We start from the raw sequence: 22,409 nt of genomic DNA on the forward strand, positions 1-22,409 counted from the left end.
AGTGATCCAATCGACGGCAAAGTATTAACTGCTGCCATCTAGCGTCTCATTATGAGTAACAAATACTTCATTTCATTGTGTCGTGACCTTGGAAGTTTTTTTTTTTTTTTTAGCTAACGTGAAATGTTTTCTTTTCACCTAACAGGAAATTTTAAAAAAATCTTCGCAAATTGATGTTGAAATTTTTATTATTACAGGGAATCACCAAAAATGTATTTCATGTAACAACATTAAGTACGATAATTATTCAATATAAAACTTAGGAAACAGAACTACACTAGTGCTTATTATTTAATTCAGATATCAAATGTAATCTGATGAAATAGTACTAGAGAAACTATCTAGTAAGGGGTCTTTTTTCTTCTCTCTGGAGCCAGATACAAACGACGGATTATCTTTCCGTATTCTGCAGAGTTTATAATAATAAAAGAGCAAGTTCCTGAATTTTTTTCAAAATTCCTTCCGATTACAGACCATTTTCCTTTTGTACTTGAAAGTTTACGTAAGTCCACAATAATTGTTATGTATCTGTGCTTGCTGCAGCTAACTTCGGATGTACTCGAAATGAATAACGCATATCATCGAATGTCAACTTCCCGAGTTGCAACGGAAATTCAGTTGTTTTAAACAGTAAACAATAAAAGTTAAACGGATAAATTTTGAAGGCGTACAGTAATCAAAATTATTGCGCGCTGATCTCATATGACTATGCACATCCCTTCGATTTGAGGTTCGGTGTCGCTAGAACCAATTATAAAAACATTTGTTCCTCCGGAATTTCGGTTGGATTAAAATACTAAAACCGAAACCAATGAAAATTAAAACATACGTCAATCCTTTCAACATTTTCCAATATTTCTCTATATTGTGAAACACTATAACTTACAAGGTAATTTATTTGCCGACAATCGTTAACTATATTTAATAACCTCTATTTTACATTTCACAGGCATATCTTGAAGGAGTCGTTTCTTCAGACTTTCCTTTCCTTCATCCGTGCAACACTTACTCTACGATATCAACATTATATACTTTACTGAAAAATTTACACGAACAGAAGAACCCGATTAACAACTTGTTTCTTTAACCAGTCTATGACATTAGCACAAAAGAGAATATGCCTAATGTTGTAATTCTAATCCTAACTTCAAAACAATTTTTCAGACGCACAGCCAACATTCGCGTATGTTCTAATCTTCAGTTTCAATCTTTCAAAAAAAAAAGAAACTGTTCAATATCCTGATTCACTGCACTAAAAAATAAATCAATCTAAAATTCTGATTACTTCGCCTCCTTACTTTGCGAGTTTGCCTTCTGCATTTCTTTATCTTTTGTTTAATGCTATCACTAAAGAAATTGTTGTTCTTTTAGCAGTGTAACACTATCCCTAATGATCAGTATCTAGTACGAAACAGATCAACAAAACACACTGAATATGTCGTAACAACCTTAGACATAATTGACTACTACATGTATTATTCCATTTAATTATATATATGCAGAAATCCCTTTCTTCTCCTGTTTTCTTTATGGAAAGTCGAAGGAAAAGATGTTCCCATGGAACAAATTGCTATAGTTCGTTAATAATCATCACTCAGATAGTGATCCCTATCTATCAACGAACTCAAGAAAATGGAAACGAACATAGAGGTAGTTCGTCACAACTACGGACGAATTTCAACATAATAAGCAATTCTTTATTTAATAGTGTGTCTACTAAATTTCCAAAATCAAATTTCCTGACCTTTTCTTTCCCAAACAATAAAATTTAGTAACATTCTCAAGAGCGAATTTAGCCGAATTTTCATTCATGCGATACAAGCGTGCTTTCCTTGCAATTTGGTAGCGTCTAAAGCCGATCAAAGGCATTTTTGGTACTGAATTTTGACGTTTTATAGAACGAAAGTTTCCAATCTATACTTATATTTGTACAAATAACAAAAATCGTGACCCAAAAGATAAATTTCTTGACTTTCATGACCGTTTTCTGAATTCGTGACCGATAGATAGCCTGTTTAATTTAAATTGTAATTAACTAAGTCTACGGCATTAGAAAAGGCAACGACTGAGGAAAGAAACTGACAAATCTTTTCTATTAGGATAATTAGAATTCCTTCCAAAAGGGATTTACGAAATGATACTCTTCTCATGGAGTGCAAGAAGCACACTTTCAAACATGCTGCTATTTCATTGTAGTCACTACTTCCGTAGAAGTTATCAAAAATTGCCTTAGCCGACGGTTTAACACGTCGTCTAGGCGGGGTATTGGTATAAAGTTTTCAAATAGCAATAATCGCACCTCGGTTACACCTCATTGGTTACGATATCGCCACTGCGCAAAGATACTCTCACTCACGTTGATAACACTCCAATTTCAGATCACTCACTCACTACCTTGGAGTATCCCAACATTTCAACTAGTCCTACATAGGTGGAAGTATTATGTTCTAGAGAATGTAAATCGTATGTTAGAAGTTTGTATGCAAAAATGTGTAAAAGAAAAGAACAACTACACTCAATTTTTTCTCACGAGAGTGATCCAATCGACGGCAAAGTATTAACTGCTGCCATCTAGCGTCTCATTATGAGTAACAAATACTTCATTTCATTGTGTCGTGACCTTGGAAGTTTTTTTTTTTTAGCTAACGTGAAATGTTTTCTTTTCACCTAACAGGAAATTTTAAAAAAATCTTCGCAAATTGATGTTGAAATTTTTATTATTACAGGGAATCACCAAAAATGTATTTCATGTAACAACATTAAGTACGATAATTATTCAATATAAAACTTAGGAAACAGAACTACACTAGTGCTTATTATTTAATTCAGATATCAAATGTAATCTGATGAAATAGTACTAGAGAAACTATCTAGTAAGGGGTCTTTTTTCTTCTCTCTGGAGCCAGATACAAACGACGGATTATCTTTCCGTATTCTGCAGAGTTTATAATAATAAAAGAGCAAGTTCCTGAATTTTTTTCAAAATTCCTTCCGATTACAGACCATTTTCCTTTTGTACTTGAAAGTTTACGTAAGTCCACAATAATTGTTATGTATCTGTGCTTGCTGCAGCTAACTTCGGATGTACTCGAAATGAATAACGGATATCATCGAATGTCAACTTCCCGAGTTGCAACGGAAATTCAGTTGTTTTAAACAGTAAACAATAAAAGTTAACGGATAAATTTTGAAGGCGTACAGTAATCAAAATTATTGCGCGCTGATCTCATATGACCTATGCACATCCCTTCGATTTGAGTTTCGGTGTCGCTAGAACCAATTATAAAAACATTTGTTCCTCCGGAATTTCGGTTGGATTAAAATACTAAAACCGAAACCAATGAAAATTAAAACATACGTCAATCCTTTCAACATTTTCCAATATTTCTCTATATTGTGAAACACTATAACTTACAAGGTAATTTATTTGCCGACAATCGTTAACTATATTTAATAACCTCTATTTTACATTTCACAGGCATATCTTGAAGGAGTCGTTTCTTCAGACTTTCCTTTCCTTCATCCGTGCAACACTTACTCTACGATATCAACATTATATACTTTACTGAAAAATTTACACGAACAGAAGAACCCGATTAACAACTTGTTTCTTTAACCAGTCTATGACATTAGCACAAAAGAGAATATGCCTAATGTTGTAATTCTAATCCTAACTTCAAAACAATTTTTCAGACGCACAGCCAACATTCGCGTATGTTCTAATCTTCAGTTTCAATCTTTCAAAAAAAAGAAACTGTTCAATATCCTGATTCACTGCACTAAAAAATAAATCAATCTAAAATTCTGATTACTTCGCCTCCTTACTTTGCGAGTTTGCCTTCTGCATTTCTTTATCTTTTGTTTAATGCTATCACTAAAGAAATTGTTGTTCTTTTAGCAGTGTAACACTATCCCTAATGATCAGTATCTAGTACGAAACAGATCAACAAAACACACTGAATATGTCGTAACAACCTTAGACATAATTGACTACTACATGTATTATTCCATTTAATTATATATATGCAGAAATCCCTTTCTTCTCCTGTTTTCTTTATGGAAAGTCGAAGGAAAAGATGTTCCCATGGAACAAATTGCTATAGTTCGTTAATAATCATCACTCAGATAGTGATCCCTATCTATCAACGAACTCAAGAAAATGGAAACGAACATAGAGGTAGTTCGTCACAACTACGGACGAATTTCAACATAATAAGCAATTCTTTATTTAATAGTGTGTCTACTAAATTTCCAAAATCAAATTTCCTGACCTTTTCTTTCCCAAACAATAAAATTTAGTAACATTCTCAAGAGCGAATTTAGCCGAATTTTCATTCATGCGATACAAGCGTGCTTTCCTTGCAATTTGGTAGCGTCTAAAGCCGATCAAAGGCATTTTTGGTACTGAATTTTGACGTTTTATAGAACGAAAGTTTCCAATCTATACTTATATTTGTACAAATAACAAAAATCGTGACCCAAAAGATAAATTTCTTGACTTTCATGACCGTTTTCTGAATTCGTGACCGACAGACAGCCTGCTTAATTTAAATTGTAATTAACTAAGTCTACGGCATTCGAAAAGACAACGATTGAGGAAAGAAACTGACAAATCTTTTCTATTAGGATAATTAGAATTCCTTCCAAAAGGGATTTACGAAATGATACTCTTCTCATGGAGTGCAAGAAGCACACTTTCAAACATGCTGCTATTTCATTGTAGTCACTACTTCCGTAGAAGTTATCAAAAATTGCCTTAGCCGACGGTTTAACACGTCGTCTAGGCGGGGTATTGGTATAAAGTTTTCAAATAGCAATAATCGCACCTCGGTTACACCTCATTGGTTACGATATCGCCACTGCGCAAAGATACTCTCACACACGTTGATAACACTCCAATTTCAGATCACTCACTCACTACCTTGGAGTATCCCAACATTTCAACTAGTCCTACATAGGTGGAAGTATTATGTTCTAGAGAATGTAAATCGTATGTTAGAACTTTGTATGCAAAAATGTGTAAAAGAAAAGAACAACTACACTCAATTTTTTCTCACGAGAGTGATCCAATCGACGGCAAAGTATTAACTGCTGCCATCTAGCGTCTCATTATGAGTAACAAATACTTCATTTCATTGTGTCGTGACCTTGGAAGTTTTTTTTTTTTTTAGCTAACGTGAAATGTTTTCTTTTCACCTAACAGGAAATTTTAAAAAAATCTTCGCAAATTGATGTTGAAATTTTTATTATTACAGGGAATCACCAAAAATGTATTTCATGTAACAACATTAAGTACGATAATTATTCAATATAAAACTTAGGAAACAGAACTACACTAGTGCTTATTATTTAATTCAGATATCAAATGTAATCTGATGAAATAGTACTAGAGAAACTATCTAGTAAGGGGTCTTTTTTCTTCTCTCTGGAGCCAGATACAAACGACGGATTATCTTTCCGTATTTTGCAGAGTTTATAATAATAAAAGAGCAAGTTCCTGAATTTTTTTCAAAATTCCTTCCGATTACAGACCATTTTCCTTTTGTACTTGAAAGTTTACGTAAGTCCACAATAATTGTTATGTATCTGTGCTTGCTGCAGCTAACTTCGGATGTACTCGAAATGAATAACGCATATCATCGAATGTCAACTTCCCGAGTTGCAACGGAAATTCAGTTGTTTTAAACAGTAAACAATAAAAGTTAAACGGATAAATTTTGAAGGCGTACAGTAATCAAAATTATTGCGCGCTGATCTCATATGACTATGCACATCCCTTCGATTTGAGTTTCGGTGTCGCTAGAACCAATTATAAAAACATTTGTTTCTCCGGAATTTCGGTTGGATTAAAATACTAAAACCGAAACCAATGAAAATTAAAACATACGTCAATCCTTTCAACATTTTCCAATATTTCTCTATATTGTGAAACACTATAACTTACAAGGTAATTTATTTGCCGACAATCGTTAACTATATTTAATAACCTCTATTTTACATTTCACAGGCATATCTTGAAGGAGTCGTTTCTTCAGACTTTCCTTTCCTTCATCCGTGCAACACTTACTCTACGATATCAACATTATATACTTTACTGAAAAATTTACACGAACAGAAGAACCCGATTAACAACTTGTTTCTTTAACCAGTCTATGACATTAGCACAAAAGAGAATATGCCTAATGTTGTAATTCTAATCCTAACTTCAAAACAATTTTTCAGACGCACAGCCAACATTCGCGTATGTTCTAATCTTCAGTTTCAATCTTTCAAAAAAAAAGAAACTGTTCAATATCCTGATTCACTGCACTAAAAAATAAATCAATCTAAAATTCTGATTACTTCGCCTCCTTACTTTGCGAGTTTGCCTTCTGCATTTCTTTATCTTTTGTTTAATGCTATCACTAAAGAAATTGTTGTTCTTTTAGCAGTGTAACACTATCCCTAATGATCAGTATCTAGTACGAAACAGATCAACAAAACACACTGAATATGTCGTAACAACCTTAGACATAATTGACTACTACATGTATTATTCCATTTAATTATATATATGCAGAAATCCCTTTCTTCTCCTGTTTTCTTTATGGAAAGTCGAAGGAAAAGATGTTCCCATGGAACAAATTGCTATAGTTCGTTAATAATCATCACTCAGATAGTGATCCCTATCTATCAACGAACTCAAGAAAATGGAAACGAACATAGAGGTAGTTCGTCACAACTACGGACGAATTTCAACATAATAAGCAATTCTTTATTTAATAGTGTGTCTACTAAATTTCCAAAATCAAATTTCGTGACCTTTTCTTTCCCAAACAATAAAATTTAGTAACATTCTCAAGAGCGAATTTAGCCGAATTTTCATTCATGCGATACAAGCGTGCTTTCCTTGCAATTTGGTAGCGTCTAAAGCCGATCAAAGGCATTTTTGGTACTGAATTTTGACGTTTTATAGAACGAAAGTTTCCAATCTATACTTATATTTGTACAAATAACAAAAATCGTGACCCAAAAGATAAATTTCTTGACTTTCATGACCGTTTTCTGAATTCGTGACCGATAGACAGCCTGTTTAATTTAAATTGTAATTAACTAAGTCTACGGCATTAGAAAAAGCAACGACTGAGGAAAGAAACTGACAAATCTTTTCTATTAGGATAATTAGAACTCCTTCCAAAAGGGATTTACGAAATGATACTCTTCTCATGGAGTGCAAGAAGCACACTTTTAAACATATGCTGCTATTTCATTGTAGTCACTACTTCCGTAGAAGTTATCAAAATTTCCCTTAGCCGACGGTTTATCACGTCGTCTAGGCGGGGTATTGGTATAAAGTTTTCAAATAGCAATAATCGCACCTCGGTTACACCTCATTGGTTACGATATCGCCACTGCGCAAAGATACTCTCACTCACGTTGATAACACTCCAATTTCAGATCACTCACTCACTACCTTGGAGTATCCCAACATTTCAACTAGTCCTACATAGGTAGAAGTATTATGTTCTAGAGAATGTAAATCGTATGTTAGAAGTTTGTATGCAAAAATGTATAAAAGAAAAGAACAACTACACTTAATTTTTTCTCACGAGAGTGATCCAATCGACGGCAAAGTATCAACTGCTGCCATCTAGCGTCTCATTATGACTAACAAATACTTCATTTCATTGTGTCGTGACCTTGGAAGTTTTTTTTTTTTTTTTTTTTTAGTTAACGTGAAATGTTTTCTTTACACCTAACAGGAAATTTTAAAAAAAATCTTCGCAAATTGATGTTGAAATTTTTATTATTACAGGGAATCACCAAAAATGTATTTCATGTAACAACATTACGTACGATAATTATTCAATATAAAACTTAGGAAACAGAACTACACTAGTGCTTATTATTTAATTCAGATATCAAATGTAATCTGATGAAATAGTACTAGAGAAACTATCTAGTAAGGGGTCTTTTTTCTTCTCTCTGGAGCCAGATACAAACGACGGATTATCTTTCCGTATTGCGCAGAGTTTATAATAATAAAAGAGCAAGTTCCTGAATTTTTTTCAAAATTCCTTCCGATTACAGACCATTTTCCTTTTGTACTTGAAAGTTTACGTAAGTCCACAATAATTGTTATGTATCTGTGCTTGCTGCAGCTAACTTCGGATGTACTCGAAATGAATAACGGATATCATCGAATGTCAACTTCCCGAGTTGCAACGGAAATTCAGTTGATTTAAACAGTAAACATTAAAAGTTAAACGGATAAATTTTGAAGGCGTACAGTAATCAAAATTATTGCGCGCTGATCTCATATGACTATGCACATCCCTTCGATTTAAGTTTCGGTGTCGTTAGAACCAATTATAAAAACATTTGTTCCTCCGGAATTTCGGTTGGATTAAAACACTAAAACCGAAACCAATGAAAATTAAAACATACGTCAATCCTTTCAACATTTTCCAATATTTCTCTATATTGTGAAACACTATAACTTACAAGGTAATTTATTTGCCGACAATCGTTAACTATATTTAATAACCTCTATTTTACATTTCACAGGCATATCTTGAAGGAGTCGTTTCTTCAGACTTTCCTTTCCTTCATCCGTGCAACACTTACTCTACGATATCAACATTATATACTTTACTGAAAAATTTACACGAACAGAAGAACCCGATTAACAACTTGTTTCTTTAACCAGTCTATGACATTAGCACAACAGAGAATATGCCTAATGTTGTAATTCTAATCCTAACTTCAAAACAATTTTTCAGATGCACAGCCAACATTCGCGTATGTTCTAATCTTTCAGTTTCAATCTTTCAAAAAAGGGAAACTGTTCAATATCCTGATTCACTGCACTAAAAAATAAATCAATCTAAAATTCTGATTACTTCGCCTCCTTACTTTGCGAGTTTGCCTTCTGCATTTCTTTATCTTTTGTTTAATGCTATCACTAAAGAAATTGTTGTTCTTTTAGCAGTGTAACACTATCCCTAATGATCAGTATCTAGTACGAAACAGATCGACAAAACACACTGAATATGTCGTAACAACCTTAGACATAATTGACTACTACATGTATTATTCCATTTAATTATATATATGCAGAAATCCCTTTCTTCTCCTGTTTTCTTTATGGAAAGTCGAAGGAAAAGATGTTCCCATGGAACAAATTGCTATAGTTCGTTAATAATTATCACTCAGATAGTAATCCCTATCTATCAACGAACTCAAGAAAATGGAAACGAACATAGAGGTAGTTCGTCACAACTACGGACGAATTTCAACATAATAAGCAATTCTTTATTTAATAGTGTGTCTACTAAATTTCCAAAATCAAATTTCGTGACCTTTTCTTTCCCAAACAATAAAATTTAGTAACATTCTCAAGAGCGAATTTAGCCGAATTTTCATTCATGCGATACAAGCGTGCTTTCCTTGCAATTTGGTAGCGTCTAAAGCCGATCAAAAGGCATTTTTGGTACTGAATTTTGACGTTTTATAGAACGAAAGTTTCCAGTCTATACTTATATTTGTACAAATAATAAAAATCGTGACCCAAAAGATAAATTTCTTGACTTTCATGACCGTTTTCTGAATTCGTGACCGATAGACAGCCTGTTTAATTTAAATTGTAATTAACTAAGTCTACGGCATTAGAAAAGGCAACGACTGAGGAAAGAAACTGACAAATCTTTTCTATTAGGATAATTAGAATTCCTTCCAAAAGGGATTTACGAAATGATACTCTTCTCATGGAGTGCAAGAAGCACACTTTCAAACATATGCTGCTATTTCATTGTAGTCACTACTTCCGTAGAAGTTATGAAAAATTGCCTTAGCCGACGGTTTAACACGTCGTCTAGGCGGGGTATTGGTATAAAGTTTTCAAATAGCAATAATCGCACCTCGGTTACACCTCATTGGTTACGATATCGCCACTGCGCAAAGATACTCTCACTCACGTTGATAACACTCCAATTTCAGATCACTCACTCACTACCTTGGAGTATCCCAACATTTCAACTAGTCCTACATAGGTGGAAGTATTATGTTCTAGAGAATGTAAATCGTATGTTAGAAGTTTGTATGCAAAAATGTGTAAAAGAAAAGAACAACTACACTCAATTTTTTCTCACGAGAGTGATCCAATCGACGGCAAAGTATTAACTGCTGCCATCTAGCGTCTCATTATGAGTAACAAATACTTCATTTCATTGTGTCGTGACCTTGGAAGTTTTTTTTTTTTTTAGTTAAGGTGAAATGTTTTCTTTTCACCTAACAGGAAATTTTAAAAAAAATCTTCGCAAATTGCTGTTGAAATTTTTATTATTACAGGGAATCACCAAAAATGTATTTCATGTAACAACATTAAGTACGATAATTATTCAATATAAAACTTAGGAAACAGAACTACACTAGTGCTTATTATTTAATTCAGATATCAAATGTAATGTGATGAAATAGTACTAGAGAAACTATCTAGTAAGGGGTCTTTTTTCTTCTCTCTGGAGCCAGATACAAACGACGGATTATCTTTCCGTATTCTGCAGAGTTTATAATAATAAAAGAGCAAGTTCCTGAATTTTTTTCAAAATTCCTTCCGATTACAGACCATTTTCCTTTTGTACTTGAAAGTTTACGTAAGTCCACAATAATTGTTATGTATCTGTGCTTGCTGCAGCTAACTTCGGATGTACTCGAAATGAATAACGGATATCATCGAATGTCAACTTCATGAGTTGCAACGGAAATTCAGTTGTTTTAAACAGTAAACAATAAAAGTTAAACGGATAAATTTTGAAGGCGTACAGTAATCAAAATTATTGCGCGCTGATCTCATATGACTATGCACATTCCTTCGATTTAAGTTTCGGTGTCGTTAGAACCAATTATAAAAACATTTGTTCCTCCGGAATTTCGGTTGGATTAAAATACTAAAACCGAAACCAATGAAAATTAAAACATACGTCAATCCTTTTAACATTTTCCAATATTTCTCTATATTGTGAAACACTATAACTTACAAGGTAATTTATTTGCCGACAATCGTTAACTATATTTAATAACCTCTATTTTACATTTCACAGGCGTATCTTGAAGGAGTCGTTTCTTCAGACTTTCCTTTCCTTCATCCGTGCAACACTTACTCTACGATATCAACATTATATACTTTACTAAAAAATTTACACGAAGAGAAGAACCGGATTAACAACTTGTTTCTCTAACCAGTCTATGACAATAACACAAGAGAATATGCCTAATGTTGTAATTCTAATCCTAACTTCAAAACAATTTTTCAGACGCACAGCCAACATTCGCGTATGTTCTAATCTTTCAGTTTCAATCTTTCAAAAAAGGGAAACTGTTCAATATCCTGATTCACTGCACTAAAAAATAAATCAATCTAAAATTCTGATTACTTCGCTTCCTTACTTCGCGAGTTTGCCTTCTGCATTTCTTTATCTTTTGTTTAATGCTATCACTAAAGAAATTGTTGTTCTTTTAGCAGTGTAACACTATCCCTAATGATCAGTATCTAGTACGAAACAGATCAACAAAACACACTGAATATGTCGTAACAACCTTAGACATAATTGACTACTACATGTATTATTCCATTTAATTATATATATGCAGAAATCCCTTTCTTCTCCTGTTTTCTTTATGGAAAGTCGAAGGAAAAGATGTTCCCATGGAACAAATTGCTATAGTTCGTTAATAATCATCACTCAGATAGTGATCCCTATCTATCAACGAACTCAAGAAAATGGAAACGAACATAGAGGTAGTTCGTCACAACTACGGACGAATTTCAACATAATAAGCAATTCTTTATTTAATAGTGTGTCTACTAAATTTCCAAAATCAAATTTCGTGACCTTTTCTTTCCCAAACAATAAAATTTAGTAACATTCTCAAGAGCGAATTTAGCCGAATTTTCATTCATGCGATACAAGCGTGCTTTCCTTGCAATTTGGTAGCGTCTAAAGCCGATCAACGGCATTTTTGGTACTGAATTTTGACGTTTTATAGAACGAAAGTTTCCAGTCTATACTTATATTTGTACAAATAACAAAAATCGTGACCCAAAAGATAAATTTCTTGACTTTCATGACCGTTTTCTGAATTCGTGAAAGGTAGACAGCCTGTTTAATTTAAATTGTAATTAACTAAGTCTACGGCATTAGAAAAGGCAACGATTGAGGAAAGAAACTGACAAATCTTTTCTATTAGGATAATTAGAATTCCTTCCAAAAGGGATTTACGAAATGATACTCTTCTCATGGAGTGCAAGAAGCACACTTTCAAACATATGCTGCTATTTCATTGTAGTCACTACTTCCGTAGAAGTTATCAAAGATTGCCTTGGCCGACGGTTTAACACGTCGTCTAGGCGGGGTATTGGTATAAAGTTTTCAAATAGCAATAATCGCACCTCGGTTACACCTCATTGGTTACGATATCGCCACTGCGCAAAGATACTCTCACTCACGTTGATAACACTCCAATTTCAGATCACTCACTCACTTCCTTGGAGTATCCCAACATTTCAACTAGTCCTACATAGGTGGAAGTATTATGTTCTAGAGAATGTAAATCGTATGTTAGAAGTTTGTATGCAAAAATGTATAAAAGAAAAGAACAACTACACTCAATTTTTTCTCACGAGAGTGATCCAATCGACGGCAAAGTATTAACTGCTGCCATCTAGCGTCTAATTATGAGTAACAAATACTTCATTTCGAGACAACGAAAGATCGTGCCGTGACCTTGGAAGTTTTTTTTTTTTAGTTAACGTGAAATGCTTTCTTTTCACCTAACGGAAAATTTTGAAACAATCTTCGCAATTTGATGGTGATATTTTTATTATTACAGGGAATCACCAAAAATGTATTTCATGTAACAACATTAAGTACGATAATTATTCCATATAAAACTAAGGAAACAGAACTACACTAGTGCTTATTATTTAATTCAGATATCAAATGTAATCTGATGAAATAGTACTAGAGAAACTCTATCTACTACGCGGTCATTTTTCTTCTCTCTGGAGCCAGATACAAACGACAGGTAATCTTACCGTATTCTGCAGACTTTATAATAATAAAAGAGCAAGTTCCTGATTTTTTTTCAAAATTCCTTCCGATTACAGACCATTTTCTTTTGTACTTGAAAGTTTACGTAAGTCCACAATAATTGTTATGTATCTGTGCTTGCTGCAGCTAACTTCGGATGTACTCGAAATGAATAACGGATATCATCGAATGTCAACTTCCCGAGTTGCAACGGAAATTCAGTTGTTTTAAACAGTAAACATAAAAAGTTAAACGGATAAATTTTGAAGTCGTACAGTAATCAAAATTATTGCGCGCTGATCTCATATGACTATGCACATCCCTTCGATTTAAGTTTCGGTGTCGTTAGAACCAATTATAAAAGCATTTGTTCCTCCGGAATTTCGGTTGGATTAAAATACTAAAACCGAAACCAATGAAAATTAAAACATACGTCAATCCTTTCAACATTTTCCAATATTTCTCTATATTGTGAAACACTATAACTTTCAAGGTAATTTATTTGCCGACAATCGTTAACTATATTTAATAACCTCTATTTTACATTTCACAGGCATATCTTGAAGGAGTCGTTTCTTCAGACTTTCCTTTCCTTCATCCGTGCAACACTTACTCTACGATATGAACATTATGTACTTTACTGAAAAATTTACACGAACAGAAGAACCCGATTAACAACTTGTTTCTTTAACCAGTCTATGACATTAGCACAACAGAGAATATGCCTAATGTTGTAATTCTAATCCTAACTTCAAAACAATTTTTCAGATGCACAGCCAACATTCGCGTATGTTCTAATCTTTCAGTTTCAATCTTTCAAAAAAGGGAAACTGTTCAATATCCTGATTCACTGCACTAAAAAATAAATCAATCTAAAATTCTGATTACTTCGCCTCCTTACTTTGCGAGTTTGCCTTCTGCATTTCTTTATCTTTTGTTTAATGCTATCACTAAAGAAATTGTTGTTCTTTTAGCAGTGTAACACTATCCCTAATGATCAGTATCTAGTACGAAACATCCACAAAACACACTGAATATGTCGTAACAACCTTAGACATAATTGACTACTACATGTATTATTCCATTTAATTATATATATGCAGAAATCCCTTTCTTCTCCTGTTTTCTTTATGGAAAGTCGAAGGAAAAGATGTTCCCATGGAACAAATTGCTATAGTTCGTTAATAATCATCACTCAGATAGTGATCCCTATCTATCAACGAACTCAAGAAAATGGAAACGAACATAGAGGTAGTTCGTCACAACTACGGACGAATTTCAACATAATAAGCAATTCTTTATTTAATAGTGTGTCTACCAAATTTCCAAAATCAAATTTCGTGACCTTTTCTTTCCCAAACAATAAAATTTAGTAACATTCTCAAGAGCGAATTTAGCCGGATTTTCATTCATGCGATACAAGCGTGCTTTCCTTGCAATTTGGTAGCGTCTAAAGCCGATCAAAGGCATTTTTGGTACTGAATTTTGACGTTTTATAAAACGAAAGTTTCCAGTCTATACTTATATTTGTACAAATAATAAAAATCGTGACCCAAAAGATAAATTTCTTGACTTTCATGACCGTTTTCTGAATTCGTGACCGATAGACAGCATGTTTAATTTAAATTGTAATTAACTAAGTCTACGGCATTAGAAAAGGCAACGACTGAGGAAAGAAACTGACAAATCTTTTCTATTAGGATAATTAGAACTCCTTCCAAAAGGGATTTACGAAATGATACTCTTCTCATGGAGTGCAAGAAGCACACTTTCAAACATATGCTGCTATTTCATTGTAGTCACTACTTCCGTAGAAGTTATCAAAAATTGCCTTAGCCGACGGTTTAACACGTCGTCTAGGCGGGGTATTGGTATAAAGTTTTCAAATAGCAATAATCGCACCTCGGTTACACCTCATTGGTTACGATATCGCCACTGCGCAAAGATACTCTCACTCACGTTGATAACACTCCAATTTCAGATCACTCACTCACTACCTTGGAGTATCCCAACATTTCAACTAGTCCTACATAGGTGGAAGTATTATGTTCTAGAGAATGTAAATCGTATGTTAGAAGTTTGTATGCAAAAATGTATAAAAGGAAAGAACAACTACACTCAATTTATTCTCACGAGAGTGATCCAATCGACGGCAAAGTATTAACTGCTGCCATCTACCGTCTCATTATGAGTAACAAATACTTCATTTCATTGTGTCGTGACCTTGATTTTTTTTTTTTTTTAGTTAACGTGAAGTGTTTTCTTTACACCTAACAGGAAATTTTAAAAAATCTTCGCAAATTGATGTTGAAATTTTTATTATTACAGGGAATCACCAAAAATGTATTTCATGTAACAACATTAAATACGATAATTATTCAATATGAAACTTAGGAAACAGAACTACACTAGTGCTTATTATTTAATTCAGATATCAAATGTAATCTGATGAAATAGTACTAGAGAAACTCTATCTACTAAGCGGTCTTTTTTCTTCTCTCTGGAGCCAGATACAAACGACGGATTATCTTTCCGTATTGTGCAGAGTTTATAATAATAAAAGAGCAAGTTACTGAATTTTTTTCAAAATTCCTTCCGATTACAGACCATTTTCCTTTTGTACTTGAAAGTTTACGTAAGTCCACAATAATTGTTATGTATCTATGCTTGCTGCAGCTAACTTCGGATGTATTCGAAATGAATAACGGATATCATCGAATGTCAACTTCCCGAGTAGCAACGGAAATTCAGTTGTTTTAAACAGTAAACAATAAAAGTTAAACGGATAAATTTTGAAGGCGTACAGTAATCAAAATTATTGCGCGCTGATCTCATATGACTATGCACATCCCTTCGATTTAAGTTTCGGTGTCGTTAGAACCAATTATAAAAACATTTGTTCCTCCGGAATTTCGGTTGGATTAAAATACTAAAACCGAAACCAATGAAAATTAAAACATACGTCAATCCTTTCAACATTTTCCAATATTTCTCTATATTGTGAAACACTATAACTTACAAGGTAATTTATTTGCCGACAATCGTTAACTATATTTAATAACCTCTATTTTACATTTCACAGGCATATCTTGAAGGAGTCGTTTCTTCAGACTTTCCTTTCCTTCATCCGTGCAACACTTACTCTACGATATCAACATTATATACTTTACTGAAAAATTTACACGAACAGAAGAACCCGAATAACAACTTGTTTCTTTAACCAGTCTATGACATTAACACAACAGAGAATATGCCTAATGTTGTAATTCTAATCCTAATTTCAAAACAATTTTTCAGACGCACAGCCAACATTCGCGTATGTTCTAATCTTTCAGTTTCAATCTTTCAAAAAAGGGAAACTGTTCAATATCCTGATTCACTGCACTAAAAAATAAATCAATCTAAAATTCTGATTACTTCGCCTCCTTACTTTGCGAGTTTGCCTTCTGCATTTCTTTATCTTTTGTTTAATGCTATCACTAAAGAAATTGTTGTTCTTTTAGCAGTGTAACACTATCCCTAATGATCAGTATCTAGTACGAAACAGATCAACAAAACACACTGAATATGTCGTAACAACCTTAGACATAATTGACTACTACATGTATTATTCCATTTAATTATATATATGCAGAAATTTCTTTCATCTCCTGTTTTCTTTATGGAAAGTCGAAGGAAAAGATGTTCCCATGGAACAAATTGCTATAGTTCGTTAATAATCATCACTCAGATAGTGATCCCTATCTATCAACGAACTCAAGAAAATGGAAACGAACATAGAGGTAGTTCGTCACAACTACGGACGAATTTCAACATAATAAGCAATTCTTTATTTAATAGTGTGTCTACTAAATTTCCAAAATCAAATTTCCTGACCTTTTCTTTCCCAAACAATAAAATTTAGTAACATTCTCAAGAGCGAATTTAGCCGAATTTTCATTCATGCGATACAAGCGTGCTTTCCTTGCAATTTGGTAGCGTCTAAAGCCGATCAAAGGCATTTTTGGTACTGAATTTTGACGTTTTATAGAACGAAAGTTTCCAGTCTATACTTATATTTCTACAAATAACAAAAATCGTGACCCAAAAGATAAATTTCTTGACTTTCATGACCGTTTTCTGAATTCGTGAAAGGTAGACAGCCTGTTTAATTTAAATTGTAATTAACTAAGTCTACGGCATTCGAAAAGGCAACGATTGAGGAAAGAAACTGACAAATCTTTTCTATTAGGATAATTAGAATTCCTTCCAAAAGGGATTTACGAAATGATACTCTTCTCATGGAGTGCAAGAAGCACACTTTCAAACATATGCTGCTATTTCATTGTAGTCACTACTTTCGTAGAAGTTATCAAAGATTGCCTTGGCCGACGGTTTAACACGTCGTCTAGGCGGGGTATTGGTATAAAGTTTTCAAATAGCAATAATCGCACCTCGGTTACACCTCATTGGTTACGATATCGCCACTGCGCAAAGATACTCTCACTCACGTTGATAACACTCCAATTTCAGATCACTCACTCACTACCTTGGAGTATCCCAACATTTCAACTAGTCCTACATAGGTGGAAGTATTATGTTCTAGAGAATGTAAATCGTATGTTAGAAGTTTGTATGCAAAAATGTAGAAAAGAAAAGAACAACTACACTCAATTTTTTCTCACGAGAGTGATCCAATCGACGGCAAAGTATTAACTGCTGCCATCTAGCGTCTCATTATGAGTAACAAATACTTCATTTCATTGTGTCGTGACCTTGGAAGTTTTTTTTTTTTTTTTTTAGTTAACGTGAAATGTTTTCTTTACACCTAACAGGAAATTTTAAAAAAAATCTTCGCAAATTGATGTTGAAATTTTTATTATTACAGGGAATCACCAAAAATGTATTTCATGTAACAACATTACGTACGATAATTATTCAATATAAAACTTAGGAAACAGAACTACACTAGTGCTTATTATTTAATTCAGATATCAAATGTAATCTGATGAAATAGTACTAGAGAAACTCTATCTACTAAGCGGTCTTTTTTCTTCTCTCTGGAGCCAGATACAAACGACGGATTATCTTTCCGTATTGTGCAGAGTTTATAATAATAAAAGAGCAAGTTACTGAATTTTTTTCAAAATTCCTTCCGATTACAGACCATTTTCCTTTTGTACTTGAAAGTTTACGTAAGTCCACAATAATTGTTATGTATCTATGCTTGCTGCAGCTAACTTCGGATGTATTCGAAATAAATAACGGATATCATCGAATGTCAACTTCCCGAGTTGCAACGGAAATTCAGTTGTTTTAAACAGTAAACAATAAAAGTTAAACGGATAAATTTTGAAGGCGTGCAGTAATCAAAATTATTGCGCGCTGATCTCATATGACTATGCACATCCCTTCGATTTAAGTTTCGGTGTCGTTAGAACCAATTATAAAAACATTTGTTCCTCCGGAATTTCGGTTGGATTAAAATACTAAAACCGAAACCAATGAAAATTAAAACATACGTCAATCCTTTCAACATTTTCCAATATTTCTCTATATTGTGAAACACTATAACTTACAAGGTAATTTATTTGCCGACAATCGTTAACTATATTTAATAACCTCTATTTTACATTTCACAGGCATATCTTGAAGGAGTCGTTTCTTCAGACTTTCCTTTCCTTCATCCGTGCAACACTTACTCTACGATATCAACATTATATACTTTACTGAAAAATTTACACGAACAAAAGAACCCGAATAACAACTTGTTTCTTTAACCAGTCTATGACATTAACACAACAGAGAATATGCCTAATGTTGTAATTCTAATCCTAATTTCAAAACAATTTTTCAGACGCACAGCCAACATTCGCGTATGTTCTAATCTTTCAGTTTCAATCTTTCAAAAAAGGGAAACTGTTCAATATCCTGATTCACTGCACTAAAAAATAAATCAATCTAAAATTCTGATTACTTCGCCTCCTTACTTTGCGAGTTTGCCTTCTGCATTTCTTTATCTTTTGTTTAATGCTATCACTAAAGAAATTGTTGTTCTTTTAGCAGTGTAACACTATCCCTAATGATCAGTATCTAGTACGAAACAGATCAACAAAACACACTGAATATGTCGTAACAACCTTAGACATAATTGACTACTACATGTATTATTCCATTTAATTATATATATGCAGAAATTTCTTTCATCTCCTGTTTTCTTTATGGAAAGTCGAAGGAAAAGATGTTCCCATGGAACAAATTGCTATAGTTCGTTAATAATCATCACTCAGATAGTGATCCCTATCTATCAACGAACTCAAGAAAATGGAAACGAACATAGAGGTAGTTCGTCACAACTACGGACGAATTTCAACATAATAAGCAATTCTTTATTTAATAGTGTGTCTACTAAATTTCCAAAATCAAATTTCCTGACCTTTTCTTTCCCAAACAATAAAATTTAGTAACATTCTCAAGAGCGAATTTAGCCGAATTTTCATTCATGCGATACAAGCGTGCTTTCCTTGCAATTTGGTAGCGTCTAAAGCCGATCAAAGGCATTTTTGGTACTGAATTTTGACGTTTTATAGAACGAAAGTTTCCAGTCTATACTTATATTTCTACAAATAACAAAAATCGTGACCCAAAAGATAAATTTCTTGACTTTCATGACCGTTTTCTGAATTCGTGAAAGGTAGACAGCCTGTTTAATTTAAATTGTAATTAACTAAGTCTACGGCATTCGAAAAGGCAACGATTGAGGAAAGAAACTGACAAATCTTTTCTATTAGGATAATTAGAATTCCTTCCAAAAGGGATTTACGAAATGATACTCTTCTCATGGAGTGCAAGAAGCACACTTTCAAACATATGCTGCTATTTCATTGTAGTCACTACTTTCGTAGAAGTTATCAAAGATTGCCTTGGCCGACGGTTTAACACGTCGTCTAGGCGGGGTATTGGTATAAAGTTTTCAAATAGCAATAATCGCACCTCGGTTACACCTCATTGGTTACGATATCGCCACTGCGCAAAGATACTCTCACTCACGTTGATAACACTCCAATTTCAGATCACTCACTCACTACCTTGGAGTATCCCAACATTTCAACTAGTCCTACATAGGTGGAAGTATTATGTTCTAGAGAATGTAAATCGTATGTTAGAAGTTTGTATGCAAAAATGTATAAAAGAAAAGAACAACTACACTCAATTTTTTCTCACGAGAGTGATCCAATCGACGGCAAAGTATTAACTGCTGCCATCTAGCGTCTCATTATGAGTAACAAATACTTCATTTCATTGTGTCGTGACCTTGGAAGTTTTTTTTTTTTTTTTAGTTAACGTGAAATGTTTTCTTTACACCTAACAGGAAATTTTAAAAAAAATCTTCGCAAATTGATGTTGAAATTTTTATTATTACAGGGAATCACCAAAAATGTATTTCATGTAACAACATTACGTACGATAATTATTCAATATAAAACTTAGGAAACAGAACTACACTAGTGCTTATTATTTAATTCAGATATCAAATGTAATCTGATGAAATAGTACTAGAGAAACTCTATCTACTAAGCGGTCTTTTTTCTTCTCTCTGGAGCCAGATACAAACGACGGATTATCTTTCCGTATTGTGCAGAATTTATAATAATAAAAGAGCAAGTTACTGAATTTTTTTCAAAATTCCTTCCGATTACAGACCATTTTCCTTTTGTACTTGAAAGTTTACGTAAGTCCACAATAATTGTTATGTATCTATGCTTGCTGCAGCTAACTTCGGATGTATTCGAAATGAATAACGGATATCATCGAATGTCAACTTCCCGAGTTGCAACGGAAATTCAGTTGTTTTAAACAGTAAACAATAAAAGTTAAACGGATAAATTTTGAAGGCGTACAGTAATCAAAATTATTGCGCGCTGATCTCATATGACTATGCACATCCCTTCGATTTAAGTTTCGGTGTCGTTAGAACCAATTATAAAAACATTTGTTCCTCCGGAATTTCGGTTGGATTAAAATACTAAAACCGAAACCAATGAAAATTAAAACATACGTCAATCCTTTCAACATTTTCCAATATTTCTCTATATTGTGAAACACTATAACTTACAAGGTAATTTATTTGCCGACAATCGTTAACTATATTTAATAACCTCTATTTTACATTTCACAGGCATATCTTGAAGGAGTCGTTTCTTCAGACTTTCCTTTCCTTCATCCGTGCAACACTTACTCTACGATATCAACATTATATACTTTACTGAAAAATTTACACGAACAAAAGAACCCGAATAACAACTTGTTTCTTTAACCAGTCTATGACATTAACACAACAGAGAATATGCCTAATGTTGTAATTCTAATCCTAATTTCAAAACAATTTTTCAGACGCACAGCCAACATTCGCGTATGTTCTAATCTTTCAGTTTCAATCTTTCAAAAAAGGGAAACTGTTCAATATCCTGATTCACTGCACTAAAAAATAAATCAATCTAAAATTCTGATTACTTCGCCTCCTTACTTTGCGAGTTTGCCTTCTGCATTTCTTTATCTTTTGTTTAATGCTATCACTAAAGAAATTGTTGTTCTTTTAGCAGTGTAACACTATCCCTAATGATCAGTATCTAGTACGAAACAGATCAACAAAACACACTGAATATGTCGTAACAACCTTAGACATAATTGACTACTACATGTATTATTCCATTTAATTATATATATGCAGAAATTTCTTTCATCTCCTGTTTTCTTTATGGAAAGTCGAAGGAAAAGATGTTCCCATGGAACAAATTGCTATAGTTCGTTAATAATCATCACTCAGATAGTGATCCCTATCTATCAACGAACTCAAGAAAATGGAAACGAACATAGAGGTAGTTCGTCACAACTACGGACGAATTTCAACATAATAAGCAATTCTTTATTTAATAGTGTGTCTACTAAATTTCCAAAATCAAATTTCCTGACCTTTTCTCTCCCAAACAATAAAATTTAGTAACATTCTCAAGAGCGAATTTAGCCGAATTTTCATTCATGCGATACAAGCGTGCTTTCCTTGCAATTTGGTAGCGTCTAAAGCCGATCAAAGGCATTTTTGGTACTGAATTTTGACGTTTTATAGAACGAAAGTTTCCAGTCTATACTTATATTTCTACAAATAACAAAAATCGTGACCCAAAAGATAAATTTCTTGACTTTCATGACCGTTTTCTGAATTCGTGAAAGGTAGACAGCCTGTTTAATTTAAATTGTAATTAACTAAGTCTACGGCATTCGAAAAGGCAACGATTGAGGAAAGAAACTGACAAATCTTTTCTATTAGGATAATTAGAATTCCTTCCAAAAGGGATTTAC

At 33.4% G+C, this 22,409-nt stretch overlaps 1 protein-coding gene and 8 non-coding genes across 9 annotated transcripts in view; all 9 read right to left on the reverse strand.

Annotated features, from left to right (window-relative positions):
• The window catches only part of spel1 (DNA mismatch repair protein spel1), a 275,109-nt gene that overhangs the window by 91,060 nt on the left and 161,640 nt on the right, over positions 1–22,409 (reverse strand). The window lies entirely within an intron of this gene.
• Positions 2,203–2,344, reverse strand: LOC145668718 (U4 spliceosomal RNA). Its single transcript, XR_014128078.1, has one exon. It is a non-coding gene; the product is annotated as a U4 spliceosomal RNA (small nuclear RNA).
• LOC145668722 (U4 spliceosomal RNA) lies at positions 4,730–4,871 on the reverse strand. Its single transcript, XR_014128079.1, has one exon. It is a non-coding gene; the product is annotated as a U4 spliceosomal RNA (small nuclear RNA).
• On the reverse strand, positions 7,262–7,403 carry LOC145668805 (U4 spliceosomal RNA). Its single transcript, XR_014128100.1, has one exon. It is a non-coding gene; the product is annotated as a U4 spliceosomal RNA (small nuclear RNA).
• Positions 9,803–9,944, reverse strand: LOC145668775 (U4 spliceosomal RNA). The gene has a single exon (XR_014128095.1). It is a non-coding gene; the product is annotated as a U4 spliceosomal RNA (small nuclear RNA).
• Positions 12,334–12,475, reverse strand: LOC145668779 (U4 spliceosomal RNA). The gene has a single exon (XR_014128096.1). It is a non-coding gene; the product is annotated as a U4 spliceosomal RNA (small nuclear RNA).
• LOC145668726 (U4 spliceosomal RNA) lies at positions 14,876–15,017 on the reverse strand. The gene has a single exon (XR_014128081.1). It is a non-coding gene; the product is annotated as a U4 spliceosomal RNA (small nuclear RNA).
• LOC145668810 (U4 spliceosomal RNA) lies at positions 17,407–17,548 on the reverse strand. Its single transcript, XR_014128101.1, has one exon. It is a non-coding gene; the product is annotated as a U4 spliceosomal RNA (small nuclear RNA).
• Positions 19,946–20,087, reverse strand: LOC145668817 (U4 spliceosomal RNA). Its single transcript, XR_014128102.1, has one exon. It is a non-coding gene; the product is annotated as a U4 spliceosomal RNA (small nuclear RNA).

The sequence above is a fragment of the Thermobia domestica genome, chromosome 1, assembly GCF_964235325.1.
Source record: "Thermobia domestica chromosome 1, izTheDome1.hap1.1, whole genome shotgun sequence".
NCBI lineage: Eukaryota > Metazoa > Arthropoda > Insecta > Zygentoma > Lepismatidae > Thermobia > Thermobia domestica.